The sequence below is a fragment of the Mesocricetus auratus genome, unplaced genomic scaffold (genome assembly GCF_017639785.1).
Source record: "Mesocricetus auratus isolate SY011 unplaced genomic scaffold, BCM_Maur_2.0 Super-Scaffold_100015, whole genome shotgun sequence".
In the NCBI taxonomy this organism is placed as follows: Eukaryota; Metazoa; Chordata; class Mammalia; order Rodentia; family Cricetidae; genus Mesocricetus; species Mesocricetus auratus.
This window is the reverse complement of record NW_024429198.1, coordinates 41553680-41576841: the sequence shown is the minus strand read 5'-3', so window position 1 is coordinate 41576841 and position 23162 is coordinate 41553680. Positions and strand designations below refer to the sequence as shown.

The 23162-nt window shown below is 40.1% G+C and overlaps 1 protein-coding gene across 2 annotated transcripts in view; it reads right to left on the bottom strand.

The window, feature by feature from the left end:
• The window catches only part of Greb1l (GREB1 like retinoic acid receptor coactivator), a 224445-nt gene that overhangs the window by 104975 nt on the left and 96308 nt on the right, over positions 1-23162 (bottom strand). For both annotated transcript variants that reach the window (XM_021235134.2, XM_005065384.4), the window contains exon 2: positions 10162-10259. The gene's annotated coding sequence lies outside the window, so the exon portion shown is untranslated. The remainder of the gene's footprint in view (positions 1-10161; positions 10260-23162) is intronic.

The following is a 23162-nucleotide window of genomic DNA, read 5'->3' as shown; positions in this document are numbered from 1 at the left end:
GAGCACTCTTGCAGAAGACCCAGGTTCAATTCCCAGCATCCACATGATGGCTTACAACCATCTGTAACTCCAGCTCCAGGGGCTCTGACACCCTCTTCTGGCAGGCACACATGTGGTATGCAGACAAAATACCCAGACATATAAGATAAAATGAACACTAAATGTTTTCAAACTATTACTGGAGAATGTGTTTGCCCAACCTAACAAAAATTACTAAAAAGGAAAAATGTTATTTTTCACACACACACACACACACTTGTTAATATAGTGAACTGTTGGTTATTAATTTTTGAAAATAAATACAAAGTTGGTCAGTTTTAGTTTCCATAACCTATCTAGATAGAACCTCGGTGGGGTCCTCAATAGCTCTCAGGAATACAAAAAGTGCTGAGATAAAAAGTCAAGAAGTATTGGGCTAGACAGCAGACTGAGTGCTATATAAAAATTACTTAGGCCGGGCGGTGGTGGCGCACACCTTTAATCCCAGCACTCGGGAAGCAGAGGCAGGCAGATCTCTGTGAATTCGAGACGAGTCTAGTCTACAAAGCAGTTCCAGGACAGGCTCCAAAACAATATAGAGAAACCCTGTCTCGAAAAACAAACAAAAACAAAAAAAATCACTTCGTCCACCAGGAGGTGGTGGTGCACCCCTTTAGTCCTAGCTCTCGGTAGGCAGAGGCAGGCAGATCTCATGAGCTTGAGGCCAGCCTGGTCTACAGAGTGAGTTCCAGGACAGCCAAGGCTACACAAAGAAACTCTGTCCCAAAAAAAAAAAAAATGCTTACTCTTCAGGGTGCTGAAGGAAGTGTGACCTCTTTTCAGGTCACAAACAGGCATCTAATAATGCTATCGATCCAGAAACATCTAAAACTTGCTAAGTAATGAACCAAATTGACTGCTAAGTAATGAACGTTTTTAAACGTTTTAACTGCTGTACTTTCTTATTTAGATGAAGCTGGTCTCAAAAAAAAAAAACTTTAAATACAATGATTACTTTCTCCAAGCCCTAACTTCCTCCCCTATATAAGAAGTTACTTATGATCCGAAGATAATTTCCTAGCCAAAAAGAGTTATTTTAGTGCAGATAAAATTACCTAAACATGAGCTCAGTTCAGAGCACTTAAGTTAGGGTCTCAGCGTACTCCTTGGGAGGTTCTCAATGACAGCAAATCTAGCTCTAGGGGGAGTGATGCTCTTCTGGCCTCCCCCAGACCAGTATCTCTCCATTATGTAGCTCTGGCTCCTGGAACTCACTGTGTAGACCAGGCTGGCTTCAAACTCCCAGAGATCCACCTGCCTCTGCCCCCCAAGTGCTAGGATTAAAGGTGTGCACCGCCACACCCAGCTTCTCTCATTTCAAGATAGATAAGTTTGGTACTATTTTAGTTCCATTTCCTCCATTAAGGAGAGAGACGGCTTTTATTCTCATCTGTGATGACAACTCAGATAGACTTCTTATGGGGAGTACCTGAAGAATGAACTGGGAAGTACATTATGGGTAGGAAAGGCAGCCATAATCCATTGTGCCAACTCGGAGTCCAGAAGGGTGATGCACAACACAATCCCAGCGTCTCTCAGATTTCAAGAGCTCCACAGCACCCTGAGCTGTCCCTGAGCTGCTGAAGGACAGCAGAGAAAGTACACAGCCCCTGTAACCACAGCAGTGTGCAGTGTGAGCTCCAGTGAGCCCGTGAACTTCCCAAACTTCTTACATACTCCTGTGATTTGGAGGAAAAGTCAGGCACTATTTGCCAACCTTCCTTTAAAAATTATTTTGGTTTCATATGTATAAATGTTTTATCTGCATGTGTGTCCATTCACCACATGTTTGCCTGGTGCCCCAGGCTGTCAGTTCTGGAGCTGAAGTTACAGATGGCTGTGAGCCACCCGGTGGGTGCTAGGAATCAGAACCAGGTCCTCTGAAAGAACAGTCAGTGCTCTTAACTGATAGGATAGCCACCTCTTTAGCCCCAAGAACCTCTTTTATAGTAGCTAATTAAAGAACAGTTACTATGGATTTAAAAAATGTTAATATCGCCGGGCGGTGGTGGCGCCCGCCTTTAATCCCAGCACTCGGGAGGCAGAGGCAGGCGGATCTCTGTGAGTTCGAGGCCAGGCTGGACCGACAGCCTCCAAAACAATACAGAGAAACCCTGTCTCGTAAAAACCAAAAAAAAAAAAAGTAGTTAATATCTATTAATTTTAATCAGTTTCATTTTTTACAAAGAGGATATACCTAAAACATGTAACATTTGACCAAAAGTTCGGTGCATATATGCTATCCAATTAAAAATGTTAAGTGGAACATAACCTACAGTCTGTCAAAAGAAAATTTTGTGAATCACTTGAGTTTTTGGCCAAGCCTTTATGGCATCATTATAAGTGCCTTAAACATTTAAATTGTCTAAAACTCAAAGAAATTTGTTTTTTAATAGCAACACTTGATCAAAACAAGATGGGTGCTGGGAGAGAAATGTGCTGTGTCCCTAGTCTATTTTGGTCTTAAGCCAACAGCTAATTTACCTTTCTTCTTTGCTAACAAGAGAAAACTACCAGGAACTAACACCGCGTCAGCTACAGGGATGTCTTACCCAGGGTCGATGGAGTAACTAAGGCCTTTCTCCAGAGCACAAAGTGTCTGGAACTCTCATCTCCTCTCAGCCCAACGCCAGTCTGACAAATTATCTGATGTTGCCTATCTTGGAAACCTACATTGTCCAGAAGGTATTTTCAGTGAAGTAATAAAAGTTACCTAATCTTTACATTGTCTTTAGTGTGCGTGTTTTGCCTGAATGAATGTATGTAGGCATTGGTGGTGCACGCCTTTAATCCTAGTACTCAGTAGGCAGAGGCAGGTGGATTTCTGTGAGTTCGAGGCCAGCCTGGTCTGCAAAACTACACAGAGAAACCCTGTCTCAAAACAACAACAAAACAAAACAAAAACAAAAACAAAAAATAACAACAAAAAAGGAGATGGATAAACACTTTGCAAAATTAGTCATTAAATCAAATGCAACGAAAAAGCAGACATGACATTGATTTCCGTATTCCAGACCTCTCTGGTACTAAGGGGTTATTTTTGTGATACTGAGGAACTGTCTAAGAAAGGGATGGCAGACAATGTGAGCCTTTCTGTACCACTAATTAACTCCTTGAAGTGCAGATGGAACCCAATAGAAAGCCTGCAACCACGGTTGGATGCTGCCTGCTCTGCCTTTTCCTTTTCCATAGAAAGGAAGGCTGGGAAGTGAGGGCAGTGTATTGTCTGGTAGCTGGCACAGGTGGTGAAGAAAAGAAAAGATGGGAACAGTTTCAGCTATTCTTCCAGACATCCTAATTTTTCTCTCCTGCAAATGCAAAGGAATATAGCATACTGCCAAGAACAAACAGGCCACGTCAAAAGATAAAGGAGGCCCCATGAATGGCTCCCACGGGCCAAAGGTCAGAGGAATGAAACATAAAACATAAACATTGATCAAAGCATATTTACAATTTTTGCTACTCAAGAAGAAAAGCGGAGTTCCTCTTAACAAAACAAACAAAAACTGAAGGGAAACACCTAATGAACTGAGCCCTGTTAGAAGAAAAGGAAGGAGGGTCAGGATACAGTGCTCCTGCTGTCTTTCATGTAATTTTTGCTGTAAATGAAGATTTCTAGCTAATAAGTGTGCAATGAATACTAGAAGCATAGAATAATCACCTTGCAACTACTAATTCGGTATTCCTGTAGGCAATGGTAATGGATGAAACCATGAAGTAGAAGGTTGAGGGGAGCTTTATAATGAAAAAAATCAGCTGTCACCTCTTGAACCCATGGATTAAGCAGAATCCTGATGTGAGGTAGTGCGACATTGTTGACCTCCCCAAGGTGACAACATAAACGAAGCACACATGCCACCCAGGAAGTATCCAGCCAAGACATGTGGCAGATCTAGTCAGGTCTCAGAGGAGCTGTGTAATGGATGAGGCACATAAAACTACAGGGAACAAACAGAATCAGGACCTGATTTCTGCAAAAGGCCAGAGTCATCCCATTTTTAAATTAAGATTCAAATTTCAACTTTAAAAAATGTCGGGTTTTTTCTGTTTCAACATGCTGTTTGAAACAGAAAAATGGTGAGAGTAGTTGCATGTAGTAGTGCACACCTATATAATCACAGCACTCTGGATTCCAGGGTAGCTTAGGTTATTACGGTAAGACTGGAGAAGACGGTATGTCCGTTTGACTGGGGTGACATGTGAGGTTTTTGTTGTTGTTTCTGTTTTGAGATGTTTTAAAAGCAGATTTTACTGACTGTGTGGTGGACCCAGTGTAGAAAAGGAGACAACTTTGTGCAGCTTACTAGATTTTTGTTACCTCTGTCCTTACAGACATTGTCACACTCTCCCCACACACCAGGCAGCTGTCATTAAAGAGCCATGCAGTCAAACACACAGGCTCTGAAATCAATTCCTGTCCTACAGTCTCCTGGCTGGTACTGGTCACTTCATCTCCTAGCTTTTATGAGAATAACTGAGACTTTGAATAGATAAAGTTAAAATAGGGCCTGTATAGCATCGTGTGCATAAGGGGCTAGTACATTGGTGTCTCAGCATTTGCTACACTAAGATTATTAAGAGAAGACAAACTGTTTCCTTTGAGCAGGTTGGGTGTGGCAGTAGATGCTAGGTCATGAGCCACTCACACATAACTATCAATATGAAAGCTCCGCAGCTGCTTTTACCTTGCCATCATGCACAATTCATTAAAATATTTTATATCAGATAAACAAATCCTGAATAACCAGTGACACCAAGTGGTACACAACAGACTTCTCCAGAAGTGGGAGAGCTGTTCTGTGTCTCTAAACCACATGTGATGGTCGAGCACCTGACATGTGGCTGCTGTGACCTGATATCCATCAGCCACATGTGACGGTCAAACATCTTATCTAACTGTACCCAACTTAAATGGCGACTGTGCCAAGTAGCCATCTTACTAGACATGCGATGGTTGGGAGACAGTTAGTTCTTAGGTTCAAAAGGCCTGGTGATGCCCTAGTGAGGTGACCTTGAACGTGTCACTTCATCTTTCTCAGGCTCTTCCATCAATACAATTCTTTGATTTGGCAGAAGAGGAATCGGTGTTGCGCGTTAGATTCTATGCTCTTTCTTGCCACACATGGGGCTACAGCTCAGTGCCAGATCGTGTTCTCAGCAGGCAGAGACCATGGGTTCTGTGGCTAGCACTGGGAGTGATAATGTGCGGATCTCAGACGAACACACCAAGTTCAATTCTTAGAGGTTCATATGGAGCTTTCCACCCCAAACTAAAGACAAATACACATTCACAGTTTGCTTTCTTGGCATTTTACTTTCTACTTATTTACTGATTCTGGGGATTGAACCCCAGTCCTTCTGTATGCTAGGCATGTGCTTTGCTACTGAGCTAAATTTCAGCTCTGCTTATTCTTTTAAATAGACATTTGCTACCCTTAATTATTTGTATTAGCTGAGCTTAGTATTTGTTTAACTCCCTTATTTGATGGTGGGTTTTTGAAAGGGGTAGATATTTTGTAAAACCAGAATTAAGTGAAAGAGAGAGGGGGAAGACTGAATTTTTGTGTGTCTTATCCAATTATTTGTTAAGCAGATCTGAAGCAATGCTATTTCTTTCTAAGCACATTCCAATAATGGACAAAGCTAAGCACACATTCAAAATAAACATGTTTTATTGCATTTTTATCTATCCTCCTTGCTAAAGATCTGAAAAGGCAATCATCTTTTTTTTTTTTAAAGCTGGGTGGTGGTGGCATATGATTTTAATCCCAGCACTCAGGAGGCAAAGGCAGGCAGATCTCTGAGTTCATGGCCAGTCTGGTCTACAGAGTGAGTTCCAGCACAGCCAGGGCTACACAATAAAACCCTGCCTCAACCCCCCCCAAAAAAAAACAAAACAAAACTGAAGACAACTCTTCAGCCTCTTTGTATGTCTCTTTGAGATTGGGAAATGTCTGTTTTGACAGGTTTTGAAGCCAAAAGCACTGGATTTTTTTTAAGAAGCCTTAGTAACTTAATTCTAAATTTTTAATTCCAACATTTTCAGCAGATACACAATATCTGCAGTAATTACAGAAATAATCACTGTGATATGCCCAGCAAATTCATTGCCATAGGAAGATGAAGCAGGATGCTGCTTCACTCTGTAACAAAGGGACACAGTGTTCCAACTGGGAACCTTCCTGTAAAACAAATGTATTTTGTCAGGACTCTCTGGAACTGGCTTAATTCCTGCATGACCCCCACCATGTCACCAGAGACCAATTTTTCAATAGGGAGGAAAGTCAATAACTGAGAGCAGAAAACATTAAATAATGAGAAAAGCTTCCAAAGTGTGGTCACCACATCCATGAGGATGGCCATGACTTCAGAGCTGCTGGGACTCTGGAGAGGGGGCTAAGATTTGCATAAGGCGCTAGAGGAAAAAGCTAACTTCCCACTGCAAAGGCAATTTTAAAAGATGCTCCTAAAACAACTTTTTAAATGTCAATGGTAACTTTGAAAGCATAGCAGCAAAGGCATAGATAATGATAATTTTTCTTAATTTCTCTTATTTAACTATCTCCAACTGTTTTTTTTTTTTTTTTTTTTTTTATGAGACAGGGTTTCTCTGTATTGTTTTGGAGGCTATCGGTCCAGCCCGGCCTCGAACTCACAGAGATCCGCCTGCCTCTGCCTCCCGAGTGCTGGGATTAAAGGCGTGCGCCACCACCGCCCGGCTCCAACTGCTTTTTTTTTTTTTAAAGATTGTTTAGAAAGGGAGTTATGAGCATTAACCCACTAGATGTGTAAGCAGGGACACATTATTAAAGATTCCTACAGTTTGTTTGGTTTGAAGTGATGGTGGGTTATCTAATCTAGAAACAGGGTTCCCTTATCCTGCACTTGAGTAAGAATTAAAACTGCATAGAAGGGGGCTGGAGAGATGGCTCAGAGGTTAAGAGCACTGGCTGCTCTTCCAGAGGTCCTGAGTTCAATTCCCAGCAACCACATGGTGGCTCACAACCATCTATAATGAGATCTGGTGGCCTCTTCTGGCCTGCAGGCATGCATGAAGTGGTGTATACATAATAAATAAAATCTTTTAAAAAAAACTGCATAGAAGGCTAAAGAAATCTAGGTTCAAAGCAAGAATAGTAAAATACACGCACATCTAAGGCTAGCAAATCAAAGTGTGCTTCAGACTCAGCAATATTTGATTTTTTTTTCCTGAAATACTGTCATCAGACAGCTGCTTTTTACAATCAGATGTGAGTTTGGGGCTTTTTACCTCCATCCTGCAGGTGTGAAGCAACACACTGGGCTGTAATTTGGGGAATATGAAAAGGGGGAGGACACAGCTTCGCAGAGGAGGAGCAAGGGAAGCCCCATCAGTGTGTGTGTGGAGCGCCTGCTTAGTCTGTTCCGTCCCCGCCCCCGCCCCCCACCCAGCCATCAGTCTTTCGTTATCTTATTAACTCTGCTGATTGCACTTGTCAGATTTGCCACGATTTCAATGCTGCTTAAACAGCTGTGCGTTTTCTCCAGGCAATTATCAGTCACCACACTCAGGTTTCTAAATTAGCTGTTGAAAGGGGCTTTAACCTTGAGAAAATAGACACTCGTGTATGTGTTCCTTGAACGGGAGTTGTAATTACTGAAAAAAAAGTCACATGCCTGTAGCTAATAAATACGTTAATTGCAACACTAATTTACAAAAGTAACCAATTTAACAAGGCTTATCATACACATGACTTTTCTTTATTATGCATGTTGACACATATACTTTCTTTCTACATCTGTACATATGCATAATGTAGAAAGTGGAATATCAAGATACTGCCAAAGCCCCACGCCACTCTGCCATTACCTAGCTGCCAGGAGGTATTAGCTATCTTTGAAGGTATTCACAGATCATCCAGTGCTCTCTGGGGTCACTGCTGAAGCAAGTAGACCTCTCCCAACCTGCAGATGTCCACCCCCAGATTCTCCAACTCCTTCCAAAGACAGCATCCATCCCTTATTTACGGCCATTCTTTGTCGGTGTTGGGACAGAACCCAAGGCCTCACATGCTGGGCAAGCGCTCCACCACTGGACTATGCAACAGAACATTTTTATTCTTGGCTTTGACATTGAGTTTTTTCTTCCTGATACAACATATATGAGAAAAAGAAAAGCATTCAGGAAGAAGTGTAGGATTTACAGTTACTCATCGGCTTATAGTCTTCTCCCATCAAACATTAACAGTTAGAACTAAAAGTCTGTAAGCCAGGGCTGTAGCTCAGTGACTGAATGCTTGCCTAGAACGTGTAAGATTCAATCCCCAGAGCCACATATATACACACAAAATAATAAGAATAAAAAAAAAAAACCTGTGAGCCAGAACATACTGCGTGTTTCATGTAGGCCCTTTATAAATAAGTTAAAAATAAATTAAAAGATAACTTTCTAGAGTTAGCAAGTTTTGGTATTTGGAAAAGGTTTAATAACAGTTTTCTGTGTACAAGAAAGATCTGAAGCATGTAGAATAATTTTTAATTAATGTGACCAGCTCCCTCCCCTGCTTTCTGTTCCAAGAAAAGAAAAAGGCGGTATTTCAACAGTGCAAAATTGTTCGTTGTGACAGAAACATTAAAATGATAAATGTTCTGGAAGGCGAAGTACACTTCCAATCCTAACTACTCTTTCAGACCTATGCTGAGTCTAACAGTCCTCACCAACATTTGGTGAGGGTTATCCTTCCATTAGACAAAAGCTAGCGCTCCTTAGATAAATCAGGAGTTATTGCCATGAGACTCATAAAACCTTTTCACAACACAGATTTCCAAGGGAAGCCTTTAAGGTTTTAGGAGGCTACTCCTTTTACTAAGTAACAAAATACACCCCATGGTGTCTCGCTGACCCCACTCAGCTGTCCTTTGACCTTTTCAATTGTTGCAGCCTAACGCCAGGGCCCACAGATTTTGCCTCCCATATCAAAAAGGCTAATGTTGCTTCCTCCTAGCACCTGGTGAAACAAAATGCAACAGTTCTCCTCTCCCTTCTGCCTCCTCCCCTCTCTCTGACCATTTCCCAGATGTTAAGCCAATACTGGGTTTCAGTGTCTTCGTGGTCATCACTAAGGAACAAACAGGGACTGGGCTGAAGTGGCAATGACCCTCTTGTTCTCTCTGGTCTCGAAAGGATACAACAGGTCATAAAAAGGAAAAGATCTTTGGCCTGCCCTGAAAACACCGGGCCATTCAAACACACTGCAGCTTCCGAAGTGGAGATCCCGCGGTACGTTCCTTCTAAAAGCCAAGTCACCCAAAGCAGTCATTCCAAATCCTCAATTCCTAACAAAATTTCCCCTTGATATCGGAAGAGGGTGAACCAGTATCACCCTTTCCCCTCTGAATTAAAAGTCTTCTAAAAATAAAGCCGGAAACATCTTACTAAACCCCTGTAACAACGTATCGTGAATTTTAAACATATGTGATCACTAAATACAGGTTGGATTTTTCTGTATGACCAAGGGCCTTGAAGTCTCTTATCAGACAACTGGAAAGAAAATTATAGTCACCAAAGAGGAACCAAAAAGTGCATTCTTGGAGGGAGTGAGGGTGAGTATGACATAATGGAAATTTCAAAGAATAATACTTTAAAAAAGGAAAAAAAAACAAACCAAGATGTGAAAAATAAAAAAGTTGAAAGAGATTTATTTTTAGCTATGTGCATGTGTGTGCATGTCTGAGTGTGGGATGCCATGCGTATGGGTGCCTAGGAGGCCATAAGAAATCCTTGGATCTGTAGGAGCTGGCGTTTCAGGTGGGGCACCTGGCGTGGGTGATGGGAAAACTCCAGTCCTCTGAGAAGCGGTGAGCCTTCTCTTTAGCCCTGGAATTCATAGTTTTGCAGTTTATGTAGACAGGAAATGCAGGGCGGGTTGGGAGGAAAACGTGCTTCTGAGTAAGCGTAACTGGGGGAGTTGGGAAGATGGAGAGCAGTCACGCTGGGTGGGGAAGAACAGTGTGGAGCGCATATGACGCCTGCTTAGTTAGCTTAAGGACCAAACCCGGCAGTGTTATTTAAACTGTAGACTAACTGAACAAGAACAATTCGACAATGGAAAGTCTGAGAACAGGAATGCAATCATACAATACCTTGGTTCATACATTAACATTTTTGAATCGTGTTCATGGTTAAGCTAGGCAGTCACCATCTCAGGGAGCTTGCCTGTAATCACAATGTTCTTCAGCACCTGTAACAACATATAACACACAAAAACCACAAGTTATTTCTAATTATTCTACAATATAATAATCTACATATCTAAAATTCTGCATATACATCCAAAGTGACTTCTGTTTCTCTTAAGCCCCAGCCCTTCCCTCAGTGCAAGCTGGACAGGTCACCATAACAGTAAAAGTTCACAGACTGCTACTATTTTGGAATAGAATTAGTGTAAGATAATTTCCTTATTTGGGGGCATTTGGGAATTTTACAATCCCTGATACTTGTCTAAAATTAATTTATTCAAAGAAATATAATAAGGTCACATATAACTAACACTGAAATATTATTTTTGTGCTTTTTGAAATTCCAAAATGACTTCCAGGAAGAAAAACCACAAGAAGAGAAGGAAATGTTTCCTATCTTTCTGAGCAGTGCATTTCTAGGAGATATTGATTATAATTATCTATAGTTGATTGAATAGTCTGCCTATTATTCTCTGCACTAAGTAGATTATGGTCGATGTAAATTATTGCATGAAAAATATGATAAATTGATAAAGCCTTAAATGAATTAAAGCAACTTCTCATTCATTTTTATACATAACTTAGAAGTAATTCTTAATGTTTTTAAAAAGTAAACTAAAAATTCTCAGTTTTGTAAGAATGTATTAAGTGCAATATGAATATTTATAACACTAAAATACTTGAAGTCATGTTAAAGAAAAGGTTTTCATACTTCCTTTTCTATGTCAACTTGAAAGAGAGAAAAGAAACATTTCAGATTTGGGGATAAAAAACATTTCTCTTACCCTCTCATTATTGGAAGAATGCCTTCTCACAAAAGAATAGTGAAAAATACAGGCCCTGGGTTTCCGAGCTCATACACTTCCCACGCACACATACACAAACAGCATCTTTTGGAATCAGGAACCTTCCTACCTAATCCAAACCCAAGATTACCCCAGATGGTCAATAAGGTCAAACTGCATTACTGCTGATGAGAACTGTCTGACTCTGCAAGTACCTTAATGATTTTTAAAAAGGTCAATAATCCAATTCCAATAGCTTTGGAGTCTAAAATTGCTAATTTTTAGCCACGTGCTGCACACTTCACCTGCTAATAATGACATTTTTGTATTTTCTTCTAATTACACTCAAAGCTAAGACCTTTGGCCCTGGGCCACAGACCCCTATTCAGGCTGCACACATTTTCTTAAAGGACCCAATCCTTTGTTGTCATTCTTCCTCTTTCATTTATTATTTACGCCCGCAGAGAAGGAGATACTCCACCGTTTATACAGCGTAACGCTTTAAACCATCTCAATTTCTTTGTCTTTCAACCGATGGGCTTTTTCGTCGACAGATGCCAAAACGTTTGCCAAAATCATTTTTTCCCCAGTTACATTGCCCTCTCCTTTCCCTTATTCTATCCCTAGGCAACCTCCTTCCCTCTCTGTCCCACAGGAGGGACTTTATATGAGTAAGGATTTACACACTGTGACCATTACCAACAAAAACGAGTACAATACAAACCTCCAACGTCTGACATCAATAAAAATTATATATTTTCTTCCATCAGAGAACCCATTAAATGAAATTGGAGATAATTTAAAATAACTTAAAACCCGCCCTCTGTTAAAGCACAGAACTCTCAGTACCCCAACTCCCCGGCAGAAGTGCCAAAAAGCATTTAGGGAACAATGAGAATATTCCTTACATGGCCAAAACGTTTCAAGTGTCTTAACATCTACTAGTTGCCCGTTGCTTATAAAAAAGAAAGGAGAGAAAAGGAAGAAAGAGAGAGTAAACTGAAATGGTTAAATGTTCAATTTTTAGCTTTAATCTTTAAAACATTTTAAAGCAAAATTGTCATAAACCATCTCTACCATTATTGTTATTCCCTAACATCTCCACATATACATACACATATATGTACACACATACACACTTTGGAAATCAGAAGCACAAAGCTGTTACCATGATGTAGATCACTCCCTCAGACCACAACAAGTCACCAAAAGACTGTGAGCCGCAGGATGTTTATAAACCGACACGGCCCATCCTTGCCCTCGCGTACTCTTGAGTTCTAAGTGTTGCCCTGTTGTCTGTCCCCCGCAGACCCAGAAACCTCTTGTCTTTTCTTGTTTTCACCATTTGCTTCACCCAGCAGTTCACTGGAGACCCATCCATCTTGGAATGCCTAGAGTGACAGATGCTCTCCAGAGCATCCACACTGCTGAGTGAACAAAAGATAACATCACCTCCAGGAACTCAGAGAGAAATACAACCGAAACCTTCGTGCAGGGTCTGACTTGACAGACACTGGACCATAAACCTCTCCTAAGTGAAAAAGAAAACAATTGCCACACACACAACAAAATCTGACACAATCAAAGGCAGCAAAGAGTGATCATTTGTGGATTGCCTTTCACTCTGTGACTCACTTTCCTCCCAGAGCTTTTATATTGGGGCAATTCACTAGCCAAGAGGCAAGAGATGCTCTTGGGAAGAAAAGCCCTTCTCAAGTGCCTCCCTTTATTGAACAATATTCAAAGTGAAATTCATTGACTTGTGTGTTGCAGGAAACCCAAGGCCTCATTCAGTTCAGCCCTCTTCACCCTGCCCCTTCTTGTTTGCATAAAGCAATATCTGGACTCAGAAACGCTGACTCTATTCTACTGCTGTGAAAGGAACAGCCATGCTTTGCAAATTAAAAATCCATTAAGCACATCAGAAATTAAAAAGCAGCGTGTGATACAATGTCAACAATATGCGTGGCTCAGAGTAGAAAAGCTCACCATTCATTAATTAGACAACCTCCAACTCGGGCTTAAAAGACAGAGACCAGGAGAGCATCCTGGGAAGGGCCTCGGACTCCCTTCTAACAAAGGAGAGGTCATGTGAACATCTCCCAGCAACAAACCAGTGCCAGGAAGCTACATGCAGAAGATTCTGCTGATCTAGAATTTGGAGTTTTGTCCCTTATTTCAAATCCAATGGGAAATAAGCGCAATTCTAACATTTAAATAGCAGGAGGGGAAAATTCTTCTAACATGTAAACAGCAGGAGGGGGGAATTCTGAAGAATAAATAAGCAAAAACCAACCTGGAGGTTAAATTAAAACACTGTGATCAATGTCAGTTATGGAGATTAACAACCATTTTTATAACAAATGCCAAGAGTCACAGAGATAAACCTCTGTTGTAGAGAAATACATTATCATTTTCAAAAAGTACAAATATTACAAATATATATGGTACATCTAAAGACTCTAGAATGGCCAAGGAGAGTCTCAGCAACAGGATTTCTATGAACTATGAGCAGCACAAATGATATTTGCCTAGTAAAAATTTTAATTTTTCTTTAAAATTTTGCACATAGAAAACCTTTAAGTTATGCTAAAATTGGCATGACTTTGTAGTCCATAATGACTCCTCTCATCTTTATATTCCAAAAATCACCATGAAATTTAAAAGATGTTTTACCTGTTGTGTTTAAATTATTTGAGGGATTAAAAATTAGCTCCATAAACTAAAATCTCTTATTTAAATGCTTCTGTCTTCTTTACTTCCTTACTTTGGCATATTTATAAATCCCAAAATACATTTTTTTATAATCTCAAAATTTCTCATTTTATTTTTAAGGCTGGCAAAATACACAAGATAATGAAATGAATGTGTACAATTTGGTAACTCAATAGGAAAAGATTAAATAATTACAGAATGACTATCATCTTGTAGAAGAGCTGGCTCCAAGTAATTCTCCTAAACTACTGAGCACAAAATAGCACATCCGTGAGTGCTCTCAAACTTGGGCATTAATAGCAAGAGAGATGTGACCTTGAAATGACAGCACCCCTGCAAAGGGCTCCCAATAGATCCAATTAAATTATCTTCTTCTGAACACAATGGGTCCATATGAATGTGTGGAAAGCCTATCACGGCTCCATCTGCATTCGTGGAAAGCACACCCTATGGAAAGTTCTTATTGCTTGGCTGATCAAAAACAAAACAAGACTTTTCTTTCTGTGAAGGTCGATTCCAGATCACAGTCAGGGCTAGAAACACACACTGGGGGGAAAAAATCCATCAACATGAAGTCCTAAAAGGTTTTACCCTTCACCATCTTATTTGCACTTCAAAACACTGTGAGTCCTCCAGTTAAAAGCCAGGGCTGAACCATTTCAATAATAAGAGAGGTGGCCAGTGGTGATCTATCTTCCATTTGGCTTCTGGACAAGAGTTGTAATGTCTAGCAAGCTTCCCTTCCCAGACAAGAGCACTCCCCCAAGTCCTCACTGTCACTTCTGCAGCCTTGGGTATGCAATACCTTATAAACAACCCACAGGCTTCTTCAACCGCACACAACAACACGCAAAACTCACGTGGGCATATTTCTTGGCGATGATGTCGTGAAATGGAAGGCCAGTAAGTAACAGGAGCACTGCAAACACTAGGGTGAAGGAAAGGTTCTCCTTGTTCTAGGCTGAGAAGTGAAGGGGCTTCCCAACGGTAGCCTCCCCTCTCTCTTGCATCAAATGTTAGCATAACTTCTTAAACTCTTTCCAATTTATCCCAACACATCTCTCCCCTTTGGGCAGGGCTAGCCAACTTCCAGCAGTATGGTATCAATTAAAATCTATGCACTGTAAACTGTTTTAGCAAATCCCCAAAAGTAGAGATGTCATAGGCCACAAACTCCTGGGTCAAAAAGACCAAAAACAGATAAGAGATTATTATGACTCAGCTGATTTATGCCGCCTTCTTACCAAACATGTCAACTCACAATCATCCTCGAGCAAAGTAAAAGCCAGCCAGCCAGCCAATCGAATGAGCTCTGGACATCAGTAATGGTTTTAAAAACAGGTTGCCACGTGTTAACTGCAGAGGAATTATTCCTTACAAATAGAGGACATTTTGTCACCAGGTATGACTTACTCATTTCACAATTATGTTTAATGTGCTTCTCAGAAAAGACAATAAAAGGCATTTATATACTTTTTCTGTCTGTTCATTTTTCTGTTTCATTTAAATGACTTCAGTTTTCTAACTGATATTGATAGGTTCCACCCGAACACCATATCAACAACATGCACAGGGTATCTCCTGTAGTGATCAAAGTCTTGCAAACTGAACTTTTTATTTATTTAAATTTATTTATTTTAATAATTTCATGCATGTATAGAATATATTGTTATACCCACTTTCTTATATATCTCTCATTACTGCTGATTTTTTTTCTTCACAGCTAGTTCCTTTCCTGCTTGTGTCCATTTATTTATTCATTTGTTTGTTTGTTGTCTATTGGTTTTTGAAGATAGGGTTTCTCTGTGTAGTCCTGGCTGTTCTGTAGCTCCCTCTATAGACCAGGCTGGCCTCGAACTCAGAGATTCACCTGCCTCTGTCTTCTTAGTTCTGGGATTAAAGGTGTGCACCACCACTACCCGGCTTGTGTCTTTTTTTTATTTAATTAATTCATTTATTTTATATCTGGATCTGTTTCCCCTGCCTCCTCCCCTCCCATTCCCTTCCTTCACCTCGCCTCTGTTCCCTCCACCCCACCCACTCTTCCTCTGCTTCTGTTCAGAAAGGGACAGGTCTCCCACGGGTGTCAATGGCATATCAAGTTGAGGTTGTACCAAGCTCCTCCAGTTACATTAAGGCTTGGTAAGGCAACCCAGTATGAGGAATAGGTTCCCCAAAGCCTGCCACAGTGTCAGGGACAGGCCCCGCTCTCACTGCTACAAGTCCCACAAGTCTCCCGTATGTGGGGGGCCTCTGTTGGTCCCCTGCGGGCTCCTTAGCTGTCTGTGGGTGCAGCGTCTGTGCGTTTCTATGAACCCAGGCTTATTGTCTCTGTGGGTTCCTTTGTGATGACCTTGTGTCTCTTTTTTTGTACAGGTCTTGGGCAGTTGGTCAGATTTGCTGCATGTTGGTTATTTTGTCCACCGTGCCTCATCCAGAAAACAGCGTTTGTAGAACACCTACAAATTGGAACTTGGCAGGTTCTTTCACTAAATTCATGGAGACCCCAAGGAGAAAAATGTGTTTAATTCAATAAATACAAATATTTGTCAACTAACAGTAAAGAATAATTTGTTGTGAGAGTTTTAATTTCTTCTGTTAAAATTCTACTGCAAACATCTTTTTATCTCATGAACAAATGTTTTCATTTTCATACCCTTAAATATCAATAATTTTAGAAAACTCAATTCTTTTAGGAAATAATTTTATTGTGTGCTACCAGACCAATGATTCTGAGATTTATATTTTCTATGACATAAAAATTAAAACCATACATACTATGATATTGAGTAAGAAAAAGTAACTTAAAGCCTAAGGGTCATGAAATTTCATATCACTGAAAAATAACCTTGTATAAATAATAATATTTAGGAAAGCAAATTTCTTAGCCTAGTGTAGGACATAAATAAAAAAATGTTTTCCTCAGAGAATTGACAAATGTAATTGATTTACCAGACAGGAAACATTCAATCTCCATTAAATATTTATTTAGTGCAATAGTCTGTTTGGTGCTATTTGGACCTCAAAGAAAAAAAAAAGGTCCTGTTTCCTGTTTGGTAGGAATTGTGGCTTAGATTTGACCAGAGATGAGACAATTCCTCAAATAGTGACACCACATTTCAAAATGACCATCCTAAAAACTGAAGCTATGCTAAGCTTGATGATGGATGGTCCCAGCACATGGGGAACTGGGCTGAAATATCATTACAAATTTGAAACCTGCAGGGCTACACAACTGGAATCTGTCTCAAAAAAGAAAAAAGAAAGAAAGAAAAACAAAGCCAAGCCTACTAACCAACCAAACACAGCCAAAATACAAACAACTGAAGACATGTTATAAAATATAAATTGTTACTTTGAAATGACCAAAGAAAGTGCTAGGGATGAGTACCGCAGGTTTGACTGGGTTTTGCAGTCAGATGCCCAAAGCATCTGTGTCAGGAGCCAGGTCCAGCTCTGACACTTGGTCACACACCTGTCTTCTCTGGAGGGAGGGAATCAAAAGCAACACGTTTCTAGACTAAATACAAAATGAGAGACTCTGTTTGTAGATGACATGATCTTTTATATGGAATAATCTAGCATTCCACAAAAATTTTTAGAACTAACAAGTATAATAAAGCTAATAAAAAATCAACATATAAAGTGAGCAGTATCCGTATGGCTAACAGTATATTGCCAGTAATAATACAATTCAACTTACAACCCCACAAAGTAAATTCAACCAATGAAGTAAAAAGAAAATCTACTGGAAAATATAACATATTGGTGAATTAAACTGATGCTTTAATTAGGAAATAGCTGATTTTCAAAGATTAGAAAAATTGTATTATTAAAATACCCACATTACTCAAAAAATCAACACATTTAATGCAACCACAATTAGAATTCCAACAATATTTTTCATTAAAATAGAAAATGAATCCTAACATTTGTACGGAGTCACAATAGACACGGAATAGTCAGATTTCATAAAAAGCCCTCCACTAAGCAAAAAAACAAAAATCTCTGAAGGAATCAGACCATCAGGTTTCAAAACTGACTTCAGAACTGTGGTGACCAAAACAGGAGGACTCCACACTGATATAAAATTCACACACTCTCTATTGATCCTCTACAAAGATGCCAAGAACTCACTGTAAACTGTTGGGGGAATTGGACGTTCAACATGCAATGAAATCACAAACTTATCTCGCACTATTTACAGCAGCAATTCAAAATGGTTTTCTAAATTGTTAATATAAGACCTGAAACTTACAAAACTACTTCCTAGCCAGGTCTGGTAGCATGTCCCTTTAATCTCTGCAGTCAGGTGGGAGAGGCGGGTGGGCTTCTGTGAGTTGGATGCCAGCCCGGTCTATATAGCAAGTTCCAGGGCAGCTAGGGCTACATATTGAGACCTCATATTAGAAAAACAAAACAAAATAAAATCAAATAACAACAACAAAATACTTGCTCGGAGACAGCGTTAGGGAAAATCTTAACGACATGGGTCTGAGTTATGATTTTTTTATATGACTCCAAAAGCATAGACAATAAAAGCAAAAATTGGCAAAAGGGATTATGTCGTATTATAAAGATTTTGCATAGCAAAATGGAATGAGAGAATGAAGACAACTTGAGAGAATGGGAGGAAATATTCCTAAATCATACTTTAAATAAGGAGTTAAACCCCAAACATGTAAGGATCTCAAACAACAAAATAAACTGTCACAAAAATCCAATTTTCAACTCCTACAAAGGCAAAAAAAGAAAAAACAATTAGGGTGAGGAGAGGAGGGAGGAGGAACTGGGATTGGAATATAAAAATAAATTAAAAAAACAATTAGGAATAAATTTCATCAGAAAAGTGAAAACATATACAGTGACAAAGACAGACAAATATACTTAAAGATGCATTTTAACAAAAGTTGTGCAAGCCCGGTGTGGTGACACATGCCTTTAATCCCAGCACTTTGGAGGCAGGGAACAGTCAGGGAAACAGAGAAACTTTGTCTCAGAAAACTTAAAAAAAAAAAGATGGACAAATGGTTCAAAGTGTATGAATTACCTGCACAACTAACCACCTGGGAAGTGTGAATCAAAACTGTAGAAAGAGGAAACCTCACACCTGTTAAAATGGTTGTTTTCCAAAATATAAAAGATGACAAGCTCTAGAGAGGACATGAGAAAGGGGAACACTTGCTGTTAGTGGGAATGTAAGTTAGCAGGGGGACATTGTAGAAAATAGTATGGCAGCTCTCTAGAAATTTAATGTAGCATCCATCCCATGATGAGATAAGTCCTTCTGTACGCTGCAAATACATGTTTATCTTATTGGTTAATGAATAAAGCTGTTTCAGCCAATGGACAGGAAGGATGTAGCCAGGCAGGAAGTATAGGCAGAGTGCTACCAGACTAGGAGAATTCTCGGAAGAGAAATCCTGGAAGAGATGTCGTGTACCTGCTGAAGAAGAAAGAGACCTGGGCATCACCAGTAAGCCAAGACTATATGGAGATACACAGATTGAAAGAAATGGGTTAATAATTAAGAGAGAGCTAGTCAATAAGACACCTGAGCCATCGACCAAACAATTTATAATTAATATTAGTCTTGGTGTATTTATTTGGAACTAAATGGCTGCAGGACCTGGAGGGACAGAAACTCACATCCACAATCCCAACCAGATGTTTGGAAGTGCACTTCACTATGGTGTTGTTTCTTGTGGTTCCATTACTCAGAGCTCCTCAAATGACTAACTGTGATCACACATGGCATTGTAATTGCCCCTTATAATGAGGCTGCTAGGCTTCCACTGTGCTTCATGTATAACTTAACCTTCCCTTTAGGTAGGTCTGCAGAGGGAAGACAGTAAGCACATTGGCCTCCAATTTATGACGGCTGAACTTACAACTTTATTTCTACCTTACAAAGGTACAAAAACAATTTATGCACCAGTGACTGAGTTTCTTTTCTTTTAAAAATAATTATTAATTTTTATTTTATGTGCATTGATGTTTTGCCTACATATATGTCTGTGTGAGGGTCCTGGATCCTCTGGAACTGGAGCTATAGATAGTTGTGAACTGCCATGTGCGTGCTGGGAATTGAACCTGGGTCCTCTGGAAGAGCAGCCAGCACTCTGAACCTCTGGGCCATCTCTCCAGCCCCCAGTAACTGCATTTCAGACTTTAAATTTTTTGTCTTTTTTGGGATAGCAAGGGGTGATGTAAAACTCGGTTGTGATACTGAGCAGAGGCAGGGAGGTATTGCTTCCAGTTAGTTAGCCGTCACAAGGGTAAATGACACATACTGTACAGAGTACTGCACTGTTGAGCACAATGCTTGGTAGGTTATGTGCATTCAGTGCATATCTAAGTTACAATATTTTATTGACATGACCCCATGATAGGTTAAGGAGTGTCTTTATAGAGTTCAGCACTATCTCACTTTCAAGCATTTATTAGGGGACTTAGAATGTGTCCATTGTGGATAAATGAGGAAATTATTATATATCCATTTGAAATGAAACTTAGTATCTGCACACCCATGTTTGTTACAGCATTGTTCCCAGTAACTAAGACATGAAATAACCCTAAATGTTCACTAGTGACTAAATGGATAAAGAAAAATGTTTTACACACACACACACACACACACACACACGCCAAGGAAATCAGCTGGGGAGATGGCTCAGCTGGTATTGTGCTTGCCACAGAAGCAGGAGGACTTGAGTTCAGATTCCCCAGGAGCCATGGAAATTGGCAGCATGGTAACCAGCCTGTCATCCAGTGCTTGGGAGGCAGACAGGCAAATTCTAGGTTCAAATGAGAGATGCCACCTCAATAAATCAAGGTGGAGTGCAGTAGAGAATTGACATAGGTTTGACATCAACCTGCGGCCTCATACATGCACACATACCTGTACAAACACATGTGCACACATACATGTTAACACATATACATAGAGTTGCATACTATATAATGCATGTACATATACAAAATTAAAAAAAGAAAGAAACCCTGCCACTGTGACATGAGATGACTCTGGAACACATTATATCACATGAAACAGACAAAGAACATGTTATATCATCTCACTTACATGCAAAATATAAACCTGTCAAGTTCACAGAAGCAGAGTATAAACTATTGCCTACCAAGGACTAGGTTGGGGCTGGAAAGACGGCTCGGTGATTAAGCGCTTGTACTGCTCTTACAGAGGGACAGAGATCAATTCCCAGTACCCACACTGGACAGCTTGAAAGATGCCTGTAACTCCAGCTCCAGGGGCATCTAACCCTCTGCCCTATGAAGCACCCATGCACACACACACGCAGACACACGTACAAATGATTTCAGCAAGGGAGAAAATAAGCGCTAGATATCTATTGATTACAGTTAGTAACAACGAATTCTAATATTTGAACACGGCTAAAAGAGATTTTAAGTTTTCGCCATAAGGTAAGTCTAAGCTAATTTGCTTGATTTAGTCATTTCACAATGTATACATATATTAGGACATCAAGTTATGCAACATAAAAGGTAAATAAATACATGTTTTGTTAGTCAAAAAAATCAATGAAAAAAATATGGTGCCACAGAGGCAGGGCAGAAACCCCATTCACAACAACAACAACAACCAGAAAAATGATATGTAGGAGTCGAGGTAATGGCAGACACGCTGCAACTTTTTAAAATTATCAGGCTTTATTAGATCATTTAAGTGAAAGTTTCTGTACAAAGGAGCATATTACATTCCTTAAAGAGAAGCCTAATCACTATAAAGTTGTACATTTCCCAAACAAAACAATAATGTAATTCTAGTTAAACTATCAGTGGAGCTGTACAACTTTACTAACATCTGTGAGTAAATTAACATTGCCAAGGGAAAGACAGAGAACACTCTCTTCAAAAACAATTTATGGAGCTGGAGAGATGGATTGTTCAGTCGTTAAGCACTGGCTGCCTTACAGAGGACCCACGTTTGGTTCCCAGCACCCATGTGGTAGATCACAGCCATCTGTAACCTCAGTTCCAGAGGGTCCATCGGGCACTATACACACAAGGTTCACTGATATACAGGTTGGCAAAAATAAAATAAACCTTAAGAAAAAACAAAACAGGTTGTAGGGGAGATGAGTCAGCTCCATATTAAACCACGTTGTAAAGAAAGAGCTTTTGGCTACTAAAATCTGTGTCAGTAAAGTTCAATAAGCATCTCTTGTTCTCCTTTCATATTTCCTTTTGACTTCTTTTTGTATATAATAAATTAGTGTGCACGTGTGTGTGCACATGCATATACATGTGCATACGTGCATGCTACTACACACATGTGGATATACACATGTCTCAGAAGGACTATGAATCTCAGGGGACAACTTCCTGGAGTTGGTTCTCTCCTTCCACTATGTGGGTTAAATGCTGGCAGCAGGTGCCTTTCCCAGGGAGCCCTCTTTCCAGGCCTTGATAGATTTCCGAAGTTTAACTCTCTTCTTCTGAATTTTCCTGTGATTACATTTCTATTTTTCCTCCATTTGTAGGCTGGTTCTCAATTTCCTTTTCATTCACTATGCAGGAAGAAAGTGATGAAGTTGCATGCAATTTCGTCTGTGGAAGCTGTCTTTGAGGGGTCTTATTCATTTACACCTCCTGCTGCAAGCCCCTCTCCCACTGAATCAGGCCTGACTAACGCAATGATCAAAATACTGAACCAGATATGATGTGCAATTTCAAAGGCCATACAAGATACTTAGGCAGGTTCTGCTTCCTCCTCTTCCTCCTGCCTCTGCCTCCCAAGTGCTGGAATTAAAGACATGCAACACTACGCCCAGGAGAAAAGGTTTTAAGAAAAAAATCAACAAGAAGTTCTTTTTTGCTTGTTTGTTGCTTGCTTCTTGAGACAGAACTTTCCTACAGAGCCCAAGCTGGCTTCTAAGTCATACTCCTGTGTCAGCCTCCCCAGTGCTGGAATTATATATGCATTTTTACCACATCTGACTAAAAGAAAGCTTCGAATTTGTGTCAGTTTACTGGAAATTCACGAGGTGGATAAAGTGTGTGGTTCTCTCCTGCTCATTGTCTCTCACTATTTAAGGAAAGGGCAGGAGGCTGCTTTCTGCCCCGTCCGTCTGCAAACAGCAGAGGAAAAGGAGAAGGAACCCCACTGACTATACCAGTATGGGCACAGTTAGTATATGGAGGCTGGGTAGACCTGAGAAATATTTAGGACTTAAAGCAATAGGAAACCAGGGATAAGGAAGCCTTTCTCTCTCTGTCTTGTGCTGTTTGTTTTCTCCATCCCCATGGCTATCGCTTTAATTTACACTGGACCACTACATCAATTACTCCTTCAACGCGTACTTCCTTAGCACTGTATCAGGTCCTGAGACGCAAATGTGAATAACTGGAAATGATTTCTGTCTC